This window comes from Lepus europaeus, chromosome 6, assembly GCF_033115175.1.
Source record: "Lepus europaeus isolate LE1 chromosome 6, mLepTim1.pri, whole genome shotgun sequence".
NCBI lineage: Eukaryota > Metazoa > Chordata > Mammalia > Lagomorpha > Leporidae > Lepus > Lepus europaeus.
This window is the reverse complement of record NC_084832.1, coordinates 124,995,388-125,012,027: the sequence shown is the minus strand read 5'-3', so window position 1 is coordinate 125,012,027 and position 16,640 is coordinate 124,995,388. Positions and strand designations below refer to the sequence as shown.

The following is a 16,640-nucleotide window of genomic DNA, read 5'->3' as shown; positions in this document are numbered from 1 at the left end:
TGCGCATATTACACTTAAAGAGTTCTAGTACAACAGGAAAAATGTTAACCAGGGGCAAAGGTGACAGCAGTTTGCCAAGAAAACCACCACAAGTGTAAATATGTATGAAAAATCAAGTTTCCCAGTAATCAAAAAATAAAATAATATAAAGCATTTAGATTTCTGTGTAACAAATAACATGTAAACCAGTGTAAGCCATGTAAATCAAATAACTTCTTAGAGATTTGTTTGTTTGTTTATCTATCTGAAAGGCAGAGTTACAGAGAGAGAGCAGGAGAAGCAAAGAAACAGAGGGATCTTCCATACTCTGGTTTTACTCCACAAATGGCCATTACGGTCTGAGCTGTGCCGTGGCAAACCCAGAGCCTCGAATTCCACCATGTCTGCCACATGCGTGGCAGATACCCTAGCACTTGGGCCATTTTCCACTGCTTTCCCAGGCACATCAGCAGGGACCTGGATCAGAAGTGGAGCAGCTGGCACTGGAACCAGTGTTCATTATAAGGTGCTGGCAACTCTCATGGAAGCTTAGCCTGCTGTGCCACAATGCTGGTCCCTCAAATAAGTGTATGAACAAAGTGGCAAATACTTTAAAATACATTATTCTGTGTTGATCACTGTGGCATAGGGTAGGAATTCTCATATTTTTAAGGGATTACCTATAGATGCTCACTTTTGGAAATCAATTTGGTTATGTTTTTAATATCCTTAATAAAACCCTTGTGTGCTTTATGTAGTAATTTCACTCCTAAGAATCTATTTTAAGATAATTATAAACCTGACAAAGAAAGCTTATTCTAAAAGTGCTGAAGTTAGTGATTTATGGTAGAACAGCATAAATGTCCAAATTATGGCACACCCATCAAAAGGAAGGTTGTGCATCTTTTAATAACACTGCTTCTTAGGAATACTTAATTGTCTTGAGTAAGCTGTTAATAAAATTGCAGGGGAAACCTTCACAGTACTTCAGATCAGTGCCATTCTGCATAAATCACATGTTTTTGGTAGTCAGATTTACAAAGTAAATAGAAGTAGATGAAATTAACTTATTACAATTTATTGAAATTGCTATGCTTTTATGTATACTATATACAATATATACTATATATTGTATATACTAATAGTATAAATAGTACAATAACATACTATATACATAGTATAATAATAGTATTATTTCAACATTATTTATGTCAACATTTTTAATTATCACTTATTTTTCTTTTCCACATGCTAAGTATTTGAAATAGAATATTTCAAATATATTTCAAATCATACTGGCCTCATTTCATGTATTCATTAACTACATGTAACTAGCGTCTACTTCATTAGACAGTGCAACTTTAAATATATTTAGAATATTTTCTTAGAACAGAAATGAAAAGATAGACCAACCATCGGTTACCTCCAGGTGGTGGGATGAATCTTTTGTTACTTACTTTACTTACTGTTAAGCATTTCTGTGTTTTTTTAAGTTTTTAGTTTTTTATTCTTTAACTGTGAACTCTTAAATTAAGAAAAGGAGATACCAAGCAAATGTCGAGAAACATCAGCATTAGGAGCGAGGCGGTTTGCTGCCCGCTCTCCAGTTCCAGGTGGAGATGGGGCGCTCCCGTGGTGGTACCTACGTCCCTCTTCGCCTGTGGGGCTGAGGGAGATCAGAGAAAGTCTGCAAGCCAAGATGGGTGCCTCTGGGTGAGGGAAACACGAAGAGGGAACAGTAACTAGAAATGTTCATCATAGTCCCTTAATAACACGTTCTGTTAGCAGAGCGTGTGATGTGTCAACTGAATCGGGACTCATTATTTCCTTAAAAGCAATCCCAGGAAATCTGACTGCTCCTAGCGAGCAGGAGGTGAGCAGAGGAGTGGGATTCTGTCCTGGGAGGCCAGGAGCCCGGTGGAATGAGACCGCGAAAGTTAGGTCAGCTTGAGGATCACCTGCTGCTCCTATATCCAGGTGCTTTTTTTTTTTTTTTTTTTTTTTTAGATGTATTGATTTATTTGAAAGTCAGATTCACAGGGCAGGGGTTAGGGTGGAGCAGAGAGATAGATCTTCATCCGCTGGTTCTCTCTCCAAGTGGCTGCTTGGGCTAGGCGTGCGCCAGTCCAAAGCCTGGAGCCAGGAGCTTCTTCCAGATCTCCCAGGTGGTGCAGGGGCCCAAGGACTTGGGCCATCTTCTGCTGTTTTCCCAGGTGCCTTAGCAGGGAACTGGATCAAAAATGGAGCATCTAGCAAACAAAGTGGCTCCCATATGGGATGCTGGCATCACAGGTGGCCGTGTCACCTGCAATGCCATAACGCCAGCCCTCCCAGCTGCTCTTTATAGAAAGCACATCTTGATTTCCTTCTTATATATTAATTAAGATAAGTCCATCCAGGAGACAGTAATATTTAAATCAGATGCAAATGCAGTGTGCATTATTGGACTGTAGATGCCGTTTTAAAGTTGAGCTGTAACAAAGAGGAAACTTGTAATTGTACCTAACACTCCTTAAAAAGTTAAGATATCCTGCTTTACCGCCAGTGATTTTAATTCAGGTTCCTGTTGGCATGGCCATGGGTTTTTAGTTTTTGTCCTTAGAATGAAATGTCTTTTTCTCTTATGTTCAAAACACTCAAGAATGATTTCTTACAACGGTGCCTCTTTTCAAAGAGCATTCTCTCCATGAACGAAAGTTGAGAGTGGAATTTTAGTCATTTGGCTCTGAAGTGCCTCAGAATTGTCTGCTTTGTGTATTTTAGATTACCATCTCAGGGATTCTTGGAGACTCTCTTAGTTTATAACTTTGGAAAAAAACAGTCTGCAAAATAGCATGTGTATGTTGCAACAGGGGTGAGCAACATGTTAAGGTTTCCTGAGGAAAATGGACAAAGCTTTACTTTCCCCACAGACACACCCCCTTCATAGTGACCTTTTCCGAGTTAGTGGATAAAATGTTTTGTTAACATTTTTGACTATAGGTGAATTTAGTATCTGCATCCAAAAAGATTTTTAATAGTGTTTATTTTTTATTATTTGAAAGGCAGAGCAGCAGACAGAGACAGACAGAAAGAAATGTCCCATCCACTAGTTGACTCCCCAAATGACAGCAACAGCCGGGGCTGGGTCAGGCAAATGCCAAGAGCTGGGAACTCCATTCAGGTCTCCCTCATGAGGGGCACAACCTGATTACTTGTGCCATCCTCTCCTGCACCCTAGGGTGCACGTTAACCTGAAGCAGGAATCTGGAGTGGACCTAGAACTCACGTGCAGGCATCCCAGTCTGTGACTCAGTGTCCCAGGCAGCAGCTTAACCATTATGCCAAACACCAGCCAGTTCAAAAGATTTTTTGATACTCATTTCTGATACATATCTTCTTGCTCATCTTTGCTCTCTTTTTTAATAAAGATTTTTTATTTATTAGAAAAAGCCACAGACACAGGGAGAGATAGAGAGATCTTCGATCTGTTGGCTCACTCCCCAAATGGCTGCAGTGGCCAGGACTGGGCTGACCTGAAGCCAGAAACCATGAGCTTCTTCCAGTCTGCCCCGCGGTTGCAGGGGCTCAAGCACTTGAGCCATCTTCCACTGTTTCCCAGGACATAAACAGAGAGCTGGATCTGAGTAGGAACAGCTGAGATGTGAACCAGCACCCAAATGGGATGCCGGCCCCTGGAGGGTGAGAAATCAAATTCATAACATGATACTTTATGTCCAAATGTTTGGCTGCCACTCTGCTCCAACAAGTAGTTCCCCTCTCTTTTTGAAACTTAAACTCTGGAGTTTTACGACATTATTCTCAGTCCCAGCCTGCCATGTGCGTAATTTTGCGAACTGTGAGGGAAAATAAAGCCTTGAAAACACATCTATTTTAATTATACAACTAATTGAATTACCTAAGCGGTTGCCTCAGTTATCCACATCACTCCCAAAGGGAGCATCAGCTTTTTTACATCTAAGATATTAAAAAAAAAAAAAAATTTTTTTTTTTTTTGACAGGCAGAGTGGACAGTGAGAGAGAGAGACAGAGAGAAAGGTCTTCCTTTGCTGTTGGTTCACCCTCCAATGGCCGCCGCGGTAGGCGCGCTGCGGCCGGCGCACCGCGCTGATCCGATGGCAGGAGACAGGTGCTTCTCCTGGTCTCCCATGGGGTGCAGGGCCCAAGCACTTGGGCCATCCTCCACTGCACTCCCTGGCCACAGCAGAGAGCTGGCCTGGAAGAGGGGCAACCGGGACAGGATCGGTGCCGCGACCGGGACTAGAACCCGGTGTGCCGGCGCCACAAGGCGGAGGATTAGCCTATTGAGCCGCGGCGCCGGCCTCAAATTTTTTTGAATCATTTCTGAATTTTATTGAAATCGGATAATAATAATAGTCCATGTTAATGTTTGTGTTACTAAAAGTTAGGGCGTTTTAGTATGAAGCTAGTACTACATAAAATCTACATCTTTGGCCTTCTACTGAATGTAATATCACCAAAGAATATCTCAGAATAAGCCACATTTATTCTCTATTCCATACATATATTTAAACAGATTTCACATAATTATTTGGCATTGAATTTCTCCATTGTAGAACTACTCAGTAAGAGCCACTTCGTGACAAAATCAGGTCTTAAAAGAGCTTGCATTGTTTGTTTTGTGTATCAGAATTTTTCTGAGATTGATCATGTGATCTGTTCTTCAAGGATATCATTCTGGGGTCTGGGATGTTCACCTGATTGATAGATTTAATAAAGTACAAGTAGCATATTTTAATCCACTGTAGGTGCTATGCTAGAAGTGTTGCAATATTATTCAGGTAATTTTTTTCTTCAGAAATATTATAAATGTTGATATTAAACATTTGAAATGTAATATGTAGTCAGAGGAGTTTTCTTAGATTGTGCTGCTTATGTTGGCTTTGCTATTATTCTGTAATTTGGGGATACAGATGGAAACTTGCTAACAGTTTTTAGACTCAAATTTGTGACATGTATAGCACAAAATAAGCATACCAAGCGAGAAAAGAAATTTGTAATAAGCTATTTTCTGTGGTTCATGCTTCTTTTAAAAAATTTTTATTTAAATATTTTCACCTACTTGAAAGGTGTTGCTACAGAGAGGGGCAGGGAGATGGGAGAGAGAGGGATCTCATCTGCTTATTCACTCCAAGTCCCCAAACCCCTGACACACAGCCAGGATCGGGATAAGCTGAAGCCGGGAGCCCAGGACTACATCTGGGGTCTCCCTTCCTAGTGGCAGGGCCCAAGCGCGTCATCTGTGACTCTGAGGGTACATCAGGAGGAAGCTGAGAGAAGCAGGCTAGGCTGGGATCTCAATATGAACTCAGATAGGGGCTACTGGTGTCCCCAGAGTCAGCTTAATCCACAATGCCTTCCCTGTTAAAATTTGAATTAAAAGTCAGATTTTGAATTTTGATATGTAGAAAAATTTTCTTTTTGTTTCAGTCTTCATTCACAATGTCTCTTTGAAGTCATTGTTATCTAAAGAGTTCGGTAAATTTTCCTAAAGGTATGAAATGCATCGTGTAGAATCAGGCTGCTGTTTGTACTATGCCAGCTGTGGGTCACAGACTAATTCTGAATTTATTAGAGCATACTCCTGATGAGTAATTTCATTGAAATACAGAGCCACTAAAGTTAATTTTAATATGTGTTGAGATACAAGATCCAGATGTAACCATTTTGTAGGATAATACATTTCTTCAAAGAGCTCCAAACAGATTTTTGCTCTTCCCCATCTAATTGACTTGTGTAGATGTGAATAGGAAAATGTGTTGTATGTTTTGAGGGCTGAAACAATGTTGCTTGAAAGCTTAGCAAGTAACCCAAAGTCAGTAGAACCTAAAGGGAGAGGCAGTAACTGAGCATTGTATTTATTGGGTTGCTTGCATTTCTCTTATTTTAACTAGAAAATTCATCTTTTTATAATACATTTTAAGGACACTTCTGCTACCATGCTAATTAGTAAAAAGGGTTTCCTCATATAGATAATATCCAGTCTAAGCAGTTGCAACACTAGCTTATTCAGTATTTTAAATACTTAGGTTTCTGTATCGTGGGAGTTCAGAAATTCTGAAATTTTACTTGATAGTCTCCTGGAGCCTCATTTGGCTAGAAGATGTATGAGTCATTGACACTTCTAACAAAATTATCTTTTATAAAAAGGCGAGCTACATTTTTTCCATATTTCCATTCCTTGTGGATACTTTTTTTTAAAAGCTTTTATTTAATGAATGCATTTTTCATAGATACAACTTTAGGAATATATTGGTTCTTTCCCACATACCCACCCTGAATCCCATCCCATGTCCTACTCCCTCTCCTATCCTATTCTTCATTATGGTTCATTTTTACTGTAACTTTATATGCAGAGGACCAACTCTATGGCAAGTAAAGATTTCAACAGTTTGCACCAACATACACAACATAGAAAGTACAGTTTGAGAACAAGTTTTGCAGTTAATTCTCATAATACACCTCATTAAGGACAGGGGCCCTACATGTGGAGCAAGTGCACAGTGACTTCTGTTGTTGATTTAATAATTGACACTCTTGTCTATGATGTCATTGGTCACTAGAGGCTCTTGCCATGAACTGCCAGGGCTATGGAAGCCTTTTGTAACCACAGACTACATCAGTATTTGAACGTGGCCATAAGCAAAGTGGGAATTTCTCTCCTCCCTTCAGAGAAAAGTACATTCCTCTGGATACTTCTGTTGTTTTAAAAATTATCTTCATAAAATAATCACCACTCAAAAGCCACATGGGTTACTTAAGCTCCCGACATATCTAACAAGTGTGATTTCACTGTAAGTAGTTTACAAAAGTAGTTTTCCTATTTGGAGGTGAGAATAGTTACTGTGTAAGAATTCAAATAAATCCTTATAAATCCTGCATGTTAATGAGCAGTTATTACTTTTATGTTAATATATAGATAAGCACATGTCCCCCAGTGGCTTCTGGGGGCTTCTTCCACATCTGAAGGATCTGGAGTGGCACAGGAGATGAATGTCAAGGTCTCTGGTAAATTCTTTTGGCTTTAAATATGGTGCCCCCCCTCTTTTTTTTTTTTAAAGTAAGGTAGGATTATTTAGGTTGGAAACCTCCTGCCAGAGCGGCAAAAAGGGGAGTTCCAAGAGAGGAAGAAGACCCAAATGGACTGGTGGTAGTGGGCTTTTAAGTAGAATTTCAAAAAGGGAGAAAAAAAAAAAAAAAAAAGAAAACCTTGACAATCACATTGGCATTCAGTTACCAGACAGGGACAAAAACCATCAATAGACTTCATTTACAATTTTCTGTCCTGTCTGGCCTGCTAAGGGTGGGATAGGTAACTTGCTTTCACAACACGCTGTGAGCTCAGGAGCAGCTCCCTTGCTATCCTCATGGTAAATTTGGAGATTCCAAAGGAAGGAAAGTGAGCAGCCTGTTCTTTCTTGCTGAAGATAACATTTTGGGAAAGGAAGCAAATATTTTATACCCCAAATTCCAATGGGATCCCCTGACTCTCTATTAACTCATCTGACTCCTCACATTTCCACCTCCTGAAGATGGAAGCTCTAACATCTGTTAGGGGAAACTGGGCGATGATTGCTCTGGCTGCTTCGGGCTGAAAAGGTACATCTTTGGGAAGGGGAGTCAAGACAGGGTTCCAGCAGGAGGTGGCTTCTCCAGGGGGATGCAGTGCCAGCTTGCAGGAATTGCTTCCACTGGAGGTTTCATGTGCATGGATTATGGCTTCTATTGTAGATGGATAACATGTACATTTTTGACAAATGTCTGTGTAGTACAAAATAAAATTGACAAGTGTGAATTGCTTGATTTGGGAAAGTTGTAGGCCATTTGGTGGGAGCTGAGATGCCTGCTTTGGGATGTGAGTGATCCAAACTCTGTGCAAAGCAGCAGCAATTCTCATGACTGTACTTGGCCGGCATACCTGCATGGGGCCTGTGAGTCTATAAAATCTAAACCTTGACACTGACCGTGGGTGCTCTCCAAGATGCGTTGTCCCTCACAGGCAGGCTGGAAGGGATTTTGGGACAATGCACTTCGTTCTCCTCATCGTTGTGACTTACAGCTGACCTCTGTTGCCCTTTCTGGAGCCCCTCAGTCTGTCAGGAGGAGAATGGGCAGTCTGGAGACCCGTGACCAGAGTGAGCACAGGCACAGGTGGCTGGACGTGTAGGAAGTCCATTGGCAGCCCTAGCCCAGCTGTGCGATGTGGCCTGATGTAGAGTGGAGAGGAAGCAGCAGAGGCCAGTTCACCCCTGCAAGGACCTTGCCTTCAGCAGCAGTGGTTCTAGTGTGCAGCCGGCCAGCGAGTTCTTCAGTTCTGTGTTGTACACTTGGGTGTGAGAGACACACAGACTCTTGATGGTAGGACTCGTAGTGAAAATTGACAGAGAAAAATTACCAAAATAATCTCAAATGCAGGTAACTGATGACATTGATGTTTATGAGCTGGAACAGTAAGCATTTTTTTTTAAGATTTATTTATTTGAAAGTCAGAGTTACACAGAGAGAGTAGAGGCCGAGAGAGAGAGGTCTTCCATCTGCTGGTTCACTGCCTAATTGGCTGCAAAGGCCGGAGCTGTGCTGATCCAAAGCCAGGAGCCAGGAGCTTCCTCTGGGTCTCCCAGGCAGGTGCAGGGGCCCAAGGAGTTGGGCCATCTTCTACTGCTTTCCCAGGTGTTAGCAGAGAGCTGAATGGGAAGTGGAGCAGCCAGGACTAGAACCAGCACCCATATGGGATGCCAGCACTTTAGGCCAGGGCATTAACCTGCTGCACCACAGCACCGGCCCCAATATTAAGCGTTAATTTGTGTTCCATACTAACTTAGAAACATTCCATTACACATGAGCAAATATTAAAGGTGCATGTCATAAGGCTGAACTTTTTTTTTTAAACTGTAAATATATTTTATACTTTTGTAACTAAATTATGTAAGTATCTGTTACTCAGTTTGGGAAGATAGTGATCCCCTGGAATTACATTTCTTTGGCCTCAGACCAGTGACATAGAAACAACAAAAAATGAATAGGAATAGATGTTTAGTAACCTAGATTTTTGTTTTTCTGTCCTTTGGTCCACATTGAATTTGTTCCTGTTTTATACTAATTCTGTTTGTTTTGCTTATAATTATTATTTATTCAGAGAATACTGAGTCACACAGACTTTTTTTCAAGATTCAAGCTGAAAGCTAGAATTCAATTATTTTAACACTACAGACATAATATGTGAATGGAATAAATATTTTAAAATCCAGGATATTAGGAAACATTTTTTCAGACTATATTCAGTAATCTTTCTAATTCATAGAATCCTAAGTAATGTACAAAGTTCTAGCTGTTTAAAGAAACCCCATAATGGATTATTATTATTATTAACCCTTCTAATATATTAAATTATGTTTGTGAAACTATTGCTAGGTAAAATATAATTTGTACCAAAAATTTTGTTCCTAAATATGATAGTATTTTTATTTGGCCAGGCACATTTTAACTTAAAATGAGAAGATTTTTCTTAACAGTATTTTGATTCTATTTATAAAAGGCAATAAAAGAAACTAAAGGTAATTATATATTTTCTAAAAAATAGACTTTTAGTGGCTAGCACAGTGGCATAGTAGGTTAAGCCTCCTACTACTTCACCAGCATCCTACATGGGGGCTGGTTTGAGTCCTGGCTGCTCCACTTCCAGTTGGTTTCCTATTAATGGCCTGGCAAAGCAGTGAAAGGTGGACCAAGTCCTGAGGCCCCAGAAGATGGTCCTGGCTTCGGTTTGGTGCAGCTCTGGCCACTGTGGCCATCTGGGCAGTGAGCCTGCAGATGGAAGCTCTCTCTCTCTCTCTCTCTCTGCCTCTCTACAACTCTGACTTTCAAGTAAATGAATAAAATCTTTAAAAGAAAAAAAAGGTCGACAGCCTTTGAATACACAGAAAATTCCATGACTGGGAAAGAACTTCTAAGACCAGTTAAAATGACAATAGCTCCAATAAAAATCAGATAGCTTGGAATGAATTTAACCAAAGATGTCAAAGATCCTTATGATGAAAATTAGAAAACAATAAAGGAAGAAATAGAGGAAGATACAATTGACAAATGGGATTGCATCAAATTGAGAAGCTTCAGCAAAGTGAAAGGCAACCAACAAAATGGGAGAAATTATTTGCAACCTGTGCAACTGATAAAGGATTAATAACCAGGGGGCTGGTGTTGTGGCACAGTGGGTTAAAGCCCCATCCTGTAGTGTTGCCGTTGATTTCTCAACAGTGTTGCAGTGGGTTCGTTTCTGAGAGGAGCAGCGTGGTGGGGGCAAGAGGCGCGGAGTCAACACACAGACCCCGGGAGTTGGGTGAAAGCAGGCTTGAGGCGAGCAGCCCGCAGACTCATTTATTACAGTTGGTACAACAGCTTATATAGCCAAGACCAGCCAATCTGGTCAAGGGGCGGTCTATGCCCCAACCAATCACAGCCTGTTGCCAGGCAGTTTCCAAAGCCATCCAATCACAGCCTGTTGCCAGGCAGTTTTAAATCCATCCAATCACAGCCTGTCGCCAGGCAGTTTCCAAAGCCATCCAATCACAGCCTGTTGCCAGGCAGGCTCCGTTGCCAGGTGGGTTTCAAAGCCATTCCTGAGTAACTGATGCTTGCTTGCCAGTGGCCACCGTGGCATGGCCTTCTCATTCCACTACACTGTAGTGCTGGCATCCCATATGGACGCCGGTTCAAGTCACAACTGTTCCTCTTCCAGTCCAGCTGTCTACTGTGGCCCAGGAAGGCAGTGGAGGATGGCCCAAGCACATGGGCCCTGTACCTGCATGGGAGACCAGGAGGAAGCACCTGGCTCTTGGCTTCAGATTGGCGCAGAGCGCCAGCTGTAGCACTATTTGCAGGGTGAACCAACAGAAAGAAGACCTTTCTCCCTCTATCTCTGTCTCATTGTCTAACTCTGCCTGTCCAAAAAAAAAAAAAAAAAAAAAGTAAAAGGGTTAAGACCAGAGAGGGAAACATGGCGGGGGCAGGGGCAGCTGACATAGGGCCATGTGCACTTGCGAAGATCCTTTTTGTGGTCATCTTGGGAGACCTCAGGTCTCGTGGTGCAGAGTGCATGTTTCATTATGGAGATTCTGGTTCAGTTCCAGTCCCCTCCTACAGGTGCAGGTCGGAGCAGGATGCTTCTTGCGGCCTGCGTTGAATGAGAGTCCCCTCTGACTAGATGTCACTTAAAAGGGTCTGCATTGCCCTGCCTGTGCTATTTCCAAACCTCCTGTTTAACATCCCACCATGCTTGTTAGGTTTTACTGGCCCACCAGAGACCCGGGGAAGGCGCCACAGCCCAAACAAGTGGGGATGAACCCTGAGGCTTCCGTTCCCCCAGAGGACATTACGCCTACCTCTGGGCTGACGTCTTTGCAGCGTGTTTCCTTTGAAATGCATGTACCGACCCTCACTGGGTGTGTCCTTCACTGTGAACCAGAGACCTGACCCTGTGGCACAGTCCAGGACAGCTGTGCCTCGGGCGTCCAGCCTTCGAGCCCCGCAACCATGCAAACCATGGATTCGTCTCCGATATCACAGGGCAGTGTGTGTGAATGCAGAAGCCCTTACCCCTTCTCTTATTGACCACGTGCAGGTGTCTGGAATGACTGCTGAACAGCCGGAACGGATTCCGGCAGTGTCGCTTTACAGGGGCAAAACCTGTGTCACAGGAGACTCAAATGCTTTGGGTTCATTTTTGGAACGGAAAGCAGGCCTTGCCTCTTGAGTTTGAGTGAGGATGCAGGACAGTGAATTGCGCAAGTCCCTACCGCGTCGAGGCAGAGAAAGGGAGACACTCAGCGTCCTCTGCTGTCCCCAAGGCAGGGTGACCTGCCGGAAAACCATTGGCAGTACCCACGAGGGACCATGTTCCCGTCTCTGATGATGTGGCCGCCTGCCCGTGGGAAGATCCCAGTTGTTGGTGTTACTCTCCGGGCTGTTTGGGAGAGGATGAGGGTTCGTGTAGGTGATGCCGTGGGCACTAGTGTGATTTTTCTTTGGGACTGAATATTGCTGATGAGAGCAATGCCTGTGCAAGTGACTGGCAGGAAAAGGACACAGCACAGCTCCCCTGTTCACCTGAGGACGCTGGTGACGTTGGCACTGAGATCCCTGCCCTACAGGGCTGACCTAGGCCAAGAGGAGAAGTGTGTACACAGGCATGAGTCTCAGGGCAGGCAGTGTCGTGATGGACAGGTCCCTGTGTTTTAGCAGGGGGGCTTTGTTGAGAGCCGAGAGTAAGGGTGTGAAGCAGGAAGGGCTTCCTGGAGGAGGACATCACATCTGCAGTCGGTAGGTCAGGGACGCAGGGGAGGAAGGTGCCACAAGCGGGGACGAATGGTTTGTTTTGGGGACTCCCCCAGGCTGCGTGTGTGTGATGATGTACACTGCATTTGCCCACTGTTAGTGAAACACAGCAGTGACTTCAATATAGGATTTTATTCAACAACTTAATCATTTTACTCAAGGTTTTCTAGAGCCGAACTCTGGCTGTGGCACTTACCAGTTTGCCTTAAATATTCCTTTAACTTACTCCCTCAGACTTTTAGTAACACACACACATTATAGAAATAATGGGGAAAAAATAAGGTGGCAGCTGACCCAAACCAGATAAACAACACTGGAGTAAGCTCAGTTTTGTGAGAGCAGTCAGAGAGCTTGGGACTTACAATAATTATTAGTAATAATTAATAGGAACTGGCAAGGACATTATGATTTATTAAAGCACTTTCATATTTTTTCTATAGAGAGAATTGCTTCAGTATTACAGTATTGAACATCACGAAAAGATAAAATTAAAGCAAATTAAATTTTCTTTCTTTTAATCTTAGTAGAATCTAGGAATAGCTGATGATAGGGCAAAGGAAAATTAAGAGAATAAATCAGCGGAAAGCAGTTTTAACCTTCTCTTTGAAGTACTTATCTATGACTTCAGAGACAGGGCTTGAGTGCGACAGGTTCCAAAGGCTGGGAATTTAAAAAGTGGCCATGGGTTTAAAGAGATCTGTAACAGAGTCAGCCTGAGGCTCTGCCCAGTCTGCATCCAGATTCACAGATTGATGGTTGAGACAGAGCATCTTAGACGTGTGTGGGCCGTTCACTGCCGTCTCCGCCATGATTGTGGCCTGTGGGTGCTAAAGCCGTGCAGGGATGTTCTCTGTGTCTCAGAGATGTGCGGTGGAGGCTGGAACACAATCTGTGACTCTCTTGATAAACTTTCTCCTTTACAGCATCAGGATGGCATTGAATTTGTGGGACACGCAATTTCATTGTGTCATTCACGGAATCATCTTGAGCATGAGTCAGAATGGGGGCCAGTATTTTATTCATTGCTTTATTTATTCATGCCCTGAATAAATAGAGAGAAAGAGGGAGGGAGGGAGGGGCGGAGACAGACACAGACACAGACACAGAGAGAAGAGAAAGCTTGCATTCACTGCTTCACTCCCCAGGTCCCCACAATGGCTGGGGCTGGGCCTGGGCCAGGGCCTGGGGCTGGGGCTGGGGCTGGGCTGGGCTGGGCTGGGCTGGGCTGCAGCCAGGATCTGGAACTTAATCTCTGTCTCCCACATTAGGTGGTGGGGGTCCAGTTATTTGGACCGTCATCACTGCCTCCAAGATCTGCACCCAGGAATCTGGGGTCAGGAGCTAGAGCGAGGAGTTGAACCTTGGCACTCCTGTGTGGGGTGTGGGCATTTTAACCACTTGGTGGAATGCCATTCTCTTGACTTGATCTGAATAGATTCCAAGGCAGCTTACAGAAATTCCCCTAAGACACTAAACTAAGCTTTGAGAGAGAGAAAACAGGACAAGGGGGTCATGTGGGTGATGTGAATGAGAAATCGGAGCTGTCTGCAGAGGATAGCACGTCATGGAGACAAATCTTGTAAGAGATGAGCCACGAACTTGGCTCTGAACTCACGAACAGCTAATGTGGTGGATTCTTGATAAACAGTGTCTGTCCATAGTAGAAAACCCAGATCGGCAGCACAGGAACGCTCATTCCTCACATTGAGCCCAAATAGATTGGACCCTGTTGTTTCTCAGTTCTGTAGAGTAACAAATTTAATAGAAACAAAACCGAGCAAATATCAGAGAACTGCTCCCTGGGAAGTTCCCTCCTAACTCCAGCAGTGGCAGCTCCGTGTGCGGTTTGGTAAACCGATGAAGCTGCCGGGTGCTGGTTGCCCGCTCTGTCGGGCTGGCCTTATCCAGAGGGCTGTGTTACATGTCACTGAGACTTGATGGTGTCATTGCATATACTGGAAACCAGTCAATGTTGCTTCTCTCTACCTGGTTTCTGATAAATGTTGAATGGAAGGAATTTAGTGTTAACAATTAAAAGCTGAATAATGAGTTTAGACAGTTCACCAAATGGATAAGATTAGCACTTTCAGAATAATACCAAGAGGGTTCACATGATCCAACCATTTCTTGTGTGTCTATGTGTGTTTTACATTATTTTTACAATTTATATAATGTGAACAGATTTCATGCATTTCATATATACAGATTGAGGAGCATGGTGATTCTTCCCAGCCTACTCTCCTACCCCCCTTCTCCTTCCTTCTTATTCTTTGAATTTTTACAATGAAATACTTTCAGTTTATTTTATAATCATAAGCCTAACCTTTAATACATAATGGCTGGTGCTGTGGCACAGTAGATAAAGGCCCTTCCTGTAGCACCAGCGTCTCATATGGGCACTGGTCTGAATCCTGGCTACTCCACTTCCAATCCGTCTCCCTGCCGATGTACCAGGGAGAGCAGTGGAGCATTGCCTAACAGCTTGGGCTACTATATCCATGTGGAATACCAGGAGGAAACTCCTGGCTCCTGGCTTTGCATCGTCACAGTTCTGCCTTTTGTGGTCATTTGGGAAGTGAACCAGTTGATGAAAGATCTCTCCTCTGAATAACACTGAAGTATTGTATTGGTGTTTTCTCTTGGTAGCTCCAAAGAGTGAGTTCAAGAGTTTAGGGTTCAGAAATAGATACAAATCACAGTCTTCTCCTCTTGGAAATTATTATCTAGGAGAGGTCTGGGTGACTCTGGTATTAAGAGAAATGTCTCGGCCGGCGCCACGGCTCAATAGGCTAATCCTCCGCCTTGCGGCACCGGCACACGGGGTTCTAATCCCGGTCAGGGCACCGATTCTGTCCCGGTTGCCCCTCTTCCAGGCCAGCTCTCTGCTGTGGCCAGGGAGTGCAGTGGAGGATGGCCCAAGTCCTTGGGCCCTGCACCCCATGGGAGACCAGGAGAAGCACCTGGCTCCTGCCATCGGATCAGCGCGATGTGCCGGTTGCAGCGTGACGGCTGCAGCGGCCATTAGAGGGTGAACCAACGGCAAAAGGAAGCCCTTTCTCTCTCTGTCTCTCTCTCTCACTGTCCACTCTGCCTGTCAAAAAAAGAAAAAGAAAAGTCTCATGTAACGCACAATGATGTATAAGATGTACAAAGTCTGTATAAGGGGGAGCACTGGGAGGCTGGGTAGCTAAATGAGCTACATTAAATGACTTCTGTTTGAACATCTTATTGTAAAAACAGCTAAAACTATTGCAGCTGTGTTTTTTTTTTTTCCTTCCAAATCACAACTTGTGTAATCAGTATTTTGGATGGTCATTTGTCACTGGTTATCAGGCCCCTAGATAGCTCATGGATTTTAAGTGAGTCATAGATAACCATTGCATCAGCATGGGTCTTTGTAGGAATGTCCATTTGCATTTCTTTTTTTTTTTTTTTTGACAGGCAGAGTGGACAGTGAGAGAGAGAGACAGAGAGAAAGGTCTTCCTTTTTGCCGTTGGTTCACCCTCCAATGGCCGCCGCGGTAGCGCGCTGTGGCCGGCGCACCGCGCTGATCTGATGGCAGGAGACAGGTGTTTATCCTGGTCTCCCATGGGGTGCAGGGCCCAAGGACTTGGGCCATCCTCCACTGCACTCCCTGGCCACAGCAGAGAGCTGGCCTGGAAGAGGGGCAACCGGGACAGGATCGGTGCCCCGACCGGGACTAGAACCCGGTGTGCCGGCGCCGCAAGGCGGAGGATTAGCCTAGTGAGCTGCGGCGCCGGCCCCATTTGCATTTCTAAAACAAATTAGCCAAGTTTAAATTCTATGGTAGAGCTAACTACCTTGACATCTCTTATGTGTGTTACATATTTTGCTCCTGCATGTTCTGTCTTCTTCCTTGGCACATTTTACTTCACCATTGCACAGGGTCCCTGAGTTTTAAACTTATTCTCAGCATTGTGTGTTCAGCACAGTATTGGACATTATGTTGACTCCTGAGGAGTAGAACACAAGTCCTCTCCTTGTGGCTGAGTGCTGAACGTTTATTTTGTGCAAGCGTGGGTCAACCTCAGTGAGAACTCATCCATGTTTACTCATTTCTTACCCCTTCTCACTAAACTGAACAGGCCCCCAAGAGGTAGTGACTTTTAGAATAACCAGGTTGGTGTTCGCAAAATACTTGTTAATTGTTGTCATTGAAAGAGCAGATTGGTGACTGTTAGACATGCTAGCATGTCATTTCTTTCTGTAGTGGTGTCTTATTACCCCCAGCCATAGGAAAGTTTGAAGATTTCTGTATATTTTTGATTACTTCATTGATGAATAAATT

General features: G+C 43.6%; 1 protein-coding gene across 1 annotated transcript in view; it reads left to right on the top strand.

The window, feature by feature from the left end:
- Nucleotides 1-16,640, top strand: part of CPNE8 (copine 8) — a 250,977-nt gene that overhangs the window by 154,805 nt on the left and 79,532 nt on the right. The gene's annotated exons all lie outside the window — the stretch shown is intronic.